Source organism: Haemaphysalis longicornis, unplaced genomic scaffold (assembly GCF_048455015.1).
Source record: "Haemaphysalis longicornis isolate Haplotype H1 unplaced genomic scaffold, Haemaphysalis longicornis Haplotype H1 scaffold_23, whole genome shotgun sequence".
NCBI classification, from domain to species: domain Eukaryota; kingdom Metazoa; phylum Arthropoda; class Arachnida; order Ixodida; family Ixodidae; genus Haemaphysalis; species Haemaphysalis longicornis.
Window position 1 is genome coordinate 5499590 of NW_027526306.1, and position 7939 is coordinate 5507528.

The following is a 7939-nucleotide window of genomic DNA, read 5'->3' on the forward strand; positions in this document are numbered from 1 at the left end:
ATACACATAAGCACAGCCCATATATCTCAACTAATATTGCTTGATAGGAGCTGAAATCCAACGAAAGAAGAAACGCAAGAGAAGCAGACGTCATATTAGCTACCACTTGCTGGTTTTCCATTTTCATATCTCTGAGGCACTCCAAACCGTATTCCAGGCTCTGAGACATTCATTATTTTGTACAGTTATGTCCATGACGGACTCCCCTAGAAAAGGGAACTTCCAAAAACTTTTTTACAGTGAACTTCTTTATGGTTAGCGTTGCGCAGATTTGTGTTCCGAAGCCTGGGTGGAAAAAAACTTGCAGAGGGCGGCGACGAGGTCCACGAGTACGCCAAGACCTGCGGGCTGAGCTGTGCCCCGCAGAAGTCGGAGCTGTTGATGGTGCAGCCAGGTAGTCCCAAGAAGGGACCGCCACCGAACGTTATCGTCCCGATCGACGGCACGAAGATCGAGCCCACGCAGCAGGTCCACATCCTTTGCCGTTTGCTGCGCGACGACGGCAAGGCAACCACCGCCACACACAAGATGAAGACCGTCTCCGAGCAGATCTCGAGCATGATCAGAAGAGTCACCAACACGAACCGAGTAATCAAGAAAGACGACGCCCTGAAATTGATGCAGGCATTCATCCTGTCCCCCATCACGAACTCCGCCCCGTTCCTCCAGCTGACGAAGGGGGACCGTGAGGCCCTAGACACGGTGGTCAGGAAGGCGACCAAGCTCGCCGTGGAAGTGCCCGTCCAATCGTCCACGCAGAAACTGCTGGGCATGGGCAGGCACAACACTGTGGATGAAATGGCGGAGGCTCAACTCTCTAAACAAATGATCAGACGAAGTCAGACTGAAGACGGACGGGCTGTCCTGCGCAAGGTGGAATGGAGCATCGAACCGCAACCAGACACCGAGACATTACCTCCCGAGTGGAGGGACGTCGTAAAGATGAAGCTCCTTCCCAGGAACATGCAGCCCGGGAAAAACGAAGGGAGGCGGTCCGCAAGGGCCAGGGCGCTGGCCTGCCAGCTCGAAGAGGACCCCGACGTCCTCTACGCGGACGCGGCGCTTCCCAAGTAGGGAACCAAGGCTACGGCGGCAGTCACCACCGTAGACACCCTGGTGACTTGCGCATCGGTCCTCACGACCCAATCGATCGAAGCAGAGGAAGTCGCCGAGGCCCTCGCGATAACACATCCGAGGGCCGGCACTATAGTCACGGACTCTAAGAAGGCGAAAAGGGAAGGTGTCCGAAAAGGGAGCGTGTCCTCCGCGGCACATGCGATATTGTCCAAGCGAAGGCCCCCGAGGCAAGCCTTAGAGCTTGTGTGGGTGCCGGCTCACTCGAGGATGGAAGGAAACGAACTCGCCTACCACCACACCCGAGAGTTATCCGTCCGGGCCGAGGACGAGCCGCCACAGCTGCGCCCCGTCACGAGCTGTAGAGAAATTACTGAAATGTACAGAGAGCGCAGATGCAGATTTCCAAGGCCCCACCCGCAATTGAGCCGAAAACATCAGACCGTAATACGAAGAATACATACGGGTACGCTAGCGCATCTAACACAAGATGTACCCGGACAGGTACGAGAGTACTTGCCCGTTCTGCAAGGACAAACAAGGCACTCTGGCACACGTCCTGGCCGAGTGCGAGTCTCTTGAGATCCGCCCGCCCCCCACCCCTATTCCCACACCCGACCCCCCGGAGACCAATGGGAGACCGTGTTGTCTAGCCCCGACCTGACGATCCAGCTCGCGCTGGCAGCCAGGGGCCAGGAGCTGCTAGACGTATATGGGACCCGAGAAGAGGGTTCCACCCCATCCGGTGCCTGCGTGCACTAGCCATTACCTTATTTTGCTCAATAAAAGTTTATTCTCTCGCGCAGATTTGTCGTGTCGGTCAACAATTCTCGGAGGCAAAAACACCGCTATAGAACATGAAGAAATAGCACCAAACTTTCCAGAGATCAAGACGTTCGTGAGTGCGCGGTTTTTAGTTTTTTTTTTTGCTTTTTGTCGGTCTTTCAGTCTGTGTGTTGGTCTCTCTGTCTGTCTGCCTGTCTGTTTATTATTTCTTAGCTAGTTTGTTTGTTTGGGTGTTTGATTGATTGATTGATTGATTGATTGATTGATTGATTGATTGATTGATTGATTGATTGATTGATTGATTGATTGATTGATTGATTGATTGATTGATTGATTGTGGGCTTGCTTGCTTCCCTGCTTGCTTCCTTGCTTGCTTGCTTTTATTTGGCTCCGCCCTTGCTCTTACACGACAGGTTGCCGTTCTCATTTTGAATTTCACTTTTACTGCGTCGTCGTAGCGGAAAGGATATGCTAACCTTGTACTCAACCTTCTGTTTATTATAAAATCATAGACTTGGCTTGACTTAACTTGATATGACTTGACGCATATAGTCCAGACTCCCGGATGCCATCCACATCAAATATTTCAAAGTGAGCGGGTGCGCAAAGGCTACCTAAAGGTGCCGTGACCCAATTCGCCACCACAAGCGGGTACCTCCACGTCCCCGATTCCATAAAATCTGCCGACACTGAGTAATGCCAAGGAGCATCTAATCGTGGCATGATTTCTACTAAAGGTTTGTACCTGTGTTCAAAATTCTGTCACCTCAGCATTATTTCTTCTCCATTTTTACAGACTGAAATGGCTCGTGATTTTTTTTAAGAATTACACTTTCCTATACTTTCTTAGTGGCAGAATTGATAAAAACGGCAAAACGAATCGCACGATTCAGCCCAAATCAACGGCTGTGGTTCCCCTGTGGAACAATAACAGCTAAACTAAATCTTTGCCTCCCACCCAGTGAATCGAACAGAACAAGAATTCCATGTATCGGCGACGCTATGCGAGAAATGACTATGATTCCGCGAGAGACATGGGCTGTCTGAAAACTACAGGGACCATCATAAACACAGACATTCAGAGACACCTGGCATGGCTTTTCTTCCAGACGTACGGAATACTGGCGCACTACGAGCTAATTCGTCTGCGGTACGGAGAATCACGTCTAATCCACGCGTACCTTCCAATCATCTGCGGCAGGTGCCTCGAAGGAACCTACAAGCCCCTTCTTATACCCCTGCATTACGTGGCGCGGATTCCGGAGGTCGGACGTGACCGGGTCAACACAGTCTTGGAAAGCCTCAAGCATGCGTTCTCTGGCAAGATAAACGCTGCCAGGTGGATTGATATTGAGAGCAATTACCGGTTTCACAGAAAACTGTCCGACTTGAAACCCGTCTTTGGCCTCATCACTCCTTTCTTAGAAATAATGTGCTCGAGGCAACGTACGCCAATTTTACAGACAACGAAACATCCTTTGCAAGCTACTGGTTTAAGTCCCACTATTGGCTACGTTTCATGAAGACTCCCGAGTAGGAATACATGGCGTCGCTGACTCCCTGGCAGTAACTTCCCGACGTATCTACGCTACGACTGCCTAGACAACAGCATGAAAATCGCAATCGGTGCCGTAGCGAGACCTTTTTTCTACACAAATGGCACCGAGGCGATGCTTTGCGAGCCATTCGGCTATTCGTTAGAGCTGCAGTTGGTGAAGTTAATGGACAGCGAAGGGATAAAGTGGCATCTTGACACTGACAATACCGATTCTTTCTTCTCGCCAATGTCAGCGGAAGCCTTTAAAGCGAAGGATGCCTGCCTGAAAAAGCACAATATCTCAAGTGTGTTTTCAGAAGTACCGGCTCTCGAGATTGCTCACAACGCATTTATTCTTTCGGATCCACGCCGAGCCAAGAAAGCCACAGCCATATCTAAAGACTTCCCGGAGTCCAAAGTATTCTTCCTGACACTGTCTTACATGGCATGTGCTTTGCCCGGCATCAAACATCCGTCCATGGCCGATTGCAACGAAGCCTTGCGTGGCTTCCACCCCATTGCCGAATCTTTTGCGTGTGCAAAAAGTTCTAATACGAACCCGCACAATACTTGTGAAATATTTTCATAAGGCGTACAAGTTTAACCTGCTATCTGCCTTGGCATTGTTGCAATACGAGATGTGAAGGCAACGTCGAGGATTATATAGGTTGTGTACTTTATTATATGTTCTGTTAAACACGGCACTGTCGTTGTCTTGTGTAGCCGTTTTCTATTGGAGTTTGTCTAAGCGTAAATCTAGGCGCACAGCTTGCTCTTAGATGTTTGAAACTTCGAATCTACTGGGGAAAAAACATGTGAGTCTCGTCTCCCAAAATGCATTTACGGGTAACTAGTTTTCTTCTGGTTTCGGTAATTGTAACGGGGGCACAAGGGGTGCTGCTGGGAATCGGGATATGATATATGATGTGATATTTCAGCTGGATGTGATATTTGCACTCACCATAGTTCGGGTAAGTGGTGGACCATGGTTGCAATACGGTTTCTCGTTCTTTTTCGGTGGTGCCGCGGTCGGTCGTTGATATTCTGTCTTTGCTAGTCCCGGAGATGCTGACACCACGTGCCAGATCGCAACATCTTAAAGGGACACTAAAGTTATTTGAAAGATTGCGGGATTACTAGCCCAAGTTGTACTCCGGAGTTCATAGGTTATGTTCAGACCACTCTGGGTGCGTTTTACGCTAATTTATTTATAGAAATTTCAATTCGAAAATACCGTCTTCCTCTCTGTATCCTCGCCCATTTTCTGGGCCGGTTTCGTCTGACGTCACGAAAAAAATGTCTTGGGTTGACTGCGCTACTGCAGGGCTTGCCGACCTTGCGACAGAGTCACACGGCCCAGCGTTTACTTCGCCAGCTGCCGACGGGTCGTCGCAATTGGTTCGCTCAGTTGAAACTACGCCACGACACACGACACGTTTGTGAATTGAAGAATGTGCCTTTCTTTAGTTTCCTAGTTTCTACACTATATCAAGCTCCAAGTTCAGATCGTTCCACACCAGCGCTGCACAAGCGCACATGTGACCCCCTAGAAGGAAAATCCACGGAAATTGAAGGGGGGAGAAGAGTCAGCGAAGTTATATAGTTACTAAGGAAAAAAATTGACTGAGGCTTTTATTGGACAGCGGAAAACTACGGTGCAGGAAGCACTTTTTCGCGTTGGGTGTACAAGCAGAGCGGTCAGCAGCACGACCACACATCCGCGAACGCTTTTCCGTCAAAGAAATACAATTCCTATACGTGATATATTGTGGAAATTTGGGGGACGCTTATGTACGAGCGTAATGCAATAGTCATCTAAGCTGCTTGAAATGCTGAAACTAAAGTGTACCGTGGTTGTACATATATACCTTGTATTTCCATCCCGGGATCCCGGGGTTGTGGCCGAGTGGTCGGGAGCGTCCGGTATTTTATTTTTCGAGTCACAAGTTCGAGCCACCGAGGGTACATTCTTTTTTTTCGTAAGTTTTCTTTATTTTCTGTCGATGTTATATATACTGAATTCATCATGTTTGGGCCGTAACGTGCATTGCTCCACGACCGAGTAAGGAGGTGGTCTCTTAGCCTTCAACCCAGCGTCCGGGCTAATTGTGATTCTTGCGCCATTATCTCCCCTAGTGCGCCTGGAGAAACATTACTGCGTTGTTGTTGCTCTAGCAACGCCACCGCCTTGTTGGCCTTGAAGGCGTTATAATTGTCATGGCAACAATGCGAGGGCGCGCAGCTTGCCTGGGGGAGAGGTAATGCTCTGACCTCTCATGCCAGTTGGATTCCTTCCCCCCTTCCCGTCCCTACCCCTACCGTTGTCAGATGGTGGAGGGATTGGCACCAAAGTGCCGCACCCCGGAGCAGCAAAACTCAGCCAAGTATCACCCCATTCCCACCCGCCAACCGCCGCCGCCGCCGCCACCCCGCTGCCTCCACCGGGCAAGCCCCGCTCCGACGGCGCGAAGCCACGCCGATTGAGCAATAACGACGCCAGCTCGAATATCACTTGAACACTTTATTCGCGTTACGTGCGCGAACCCGACGTGCGGCGAGAAACGCCGATGACCAATACAACACCGACAAGGTTGTCTCTCATCAAGCACAGCACACGCACGACACAAGTCCTATCCTTCAGCTCAGCTTCACGGCATACGAACGAGGTTCTCACCTTTCGCTAACAGCACTTAAAATACTTCGCGTTACGATTTATCCTGGTGTTCTTGGAGTCCCTTTATCAGCACCGTAATGCCCGAGGGAGCACACACGAGAAAACGCCCACTATATTAGACGCGCGTCGGCCTTCCTGCCTCGCATGGCCTCGCCGTGCGGAAGCAGCAACTGCGGTTACCGTTTTTGCGCATGCGCGCCCCAGTCGCGCCGGAGAGAACCGGAAAGAAACAAAAATGGGAGGAGGAGTGTTTTCCAGCGCCACTGCCTCAAGCCGCGAATATAAGAACCGAAACTAGAAAAAGTAGCATTGGCCTGACCCAGTTTGAAGGACGCGCGCAGGCAGACACTGACGCTCCAGCGAGTTCTCTTTGACATGATGTTGCCATAAGCACCAACTGTTTGCAGGCAGTGGGCACAGGCCAGAATCAGCTGACCATTGGCCTGGTGTGAACACGCTTTTTACTATACAGGCATGAGTGAAGCAAGCTCCAAACATGGGGAAAAATCGCATGGCATTTGAGCATCTTCGGTGACGCGGACAACGTTCATCCACTTCGTAGGCCTCGGATAGTGATTGCTACGATTCCAAGACGCCCTGGTAGGCTTATCTGGGGCATTTTAAAGCTGAAAACATGACAGAAGCACCGTATGGCGATTATTCAGTCATCTAGAATACCTATTCAATGATAACGTCGGATTTCAAACATGTTCTTTCACAGAACCGAATCTTTGAGAACTAATCTTGGACATCGTCTAATATCGTAGAACCTTTACCTGACGTCACTGCGGTTAATTGGTGCAGCCGCCTCCAACCGCTCATACTAGTTTTTCTTCTTTCAGGTTTTATACAAAAAATACCGCCTTATCGCCCGTATAAACGATGGACAGTGTGTTCATTTGAGACAGCCTACGCAGTGCAAGCAAAACCGGGAGCTTGACAAATTCACTTCAGTGTCCCTTAAGCGCAAACTACCAGTAGTATTCCTAATGGGAGTGTGAAAGGGGAAGCAAAGCATAAAGGTGGGGAGGGGGAAGTTATGTTGTAGGGCGGCAGGAACTATCGTCTTCCGACGTAATCGGCAGCGAAACTACTAGATTATTCCTGGGAGAAACCTAGAAAGCAGCCTATATTTTCGATGTCTCTTGCAAGCTCAACCAAATTCTTGCACCTCGTGCGGTTGCACAGTGAAAGAATTTAATCACTTCTTAATTGTTTGATTGTAAGGTTTAACGCGCCGACACAACACAAGCGATGAGGCGCGCCGTAGTGGAGGGCTGGGAATTATATTTTGACCACGTGGGTATCTGTTACGTGAGCCGAAATCTCGTGCACACGGGCGTTTTTGCTTTTAGCCTCGATCGGAAAAGCGGCCGCTGCGACCGGGAATCCAAGCCGCGACCTCGTGCTCAGCAGCGCAACGCCTTGGCCACTAAGCTACCGCGGTCTAATCTCTGCTAGGTTCCGAGGTCAGGATCGCCAAAAGAGGGATGAAGGGGAAAGCCTAAAAGCAGCTACCATCAGACCATAAAACAAGAAGCTCTGGCTGCATCAAGGTTCGCTGCACGTTGCGTCTAGACCGGAGGCGGAGCTGAACTTCCCCGATGGCTTCGCGTCCTGGAGTTCCCGGTGAGGGTAGCGTAGCGTTCGGGTCTTTTGGTGCCGCTGCCTTGACTGACAGGAGTGGTTGATCCACCATGAACTGTGGTGGCCTGATGACTTGGCGCAAGTCGAGGCTTTCCGGCGCCAGGCACGGGTGCCTCGATTTGTGGGAAGAGCAAGTAGTCTCCCCGACAACATGGCGCCCCTACTCAGAAGGGAACGATGGCGAGGTTACCCGGCGCAAAGCTCGGCTGCCTGGAGTTGAC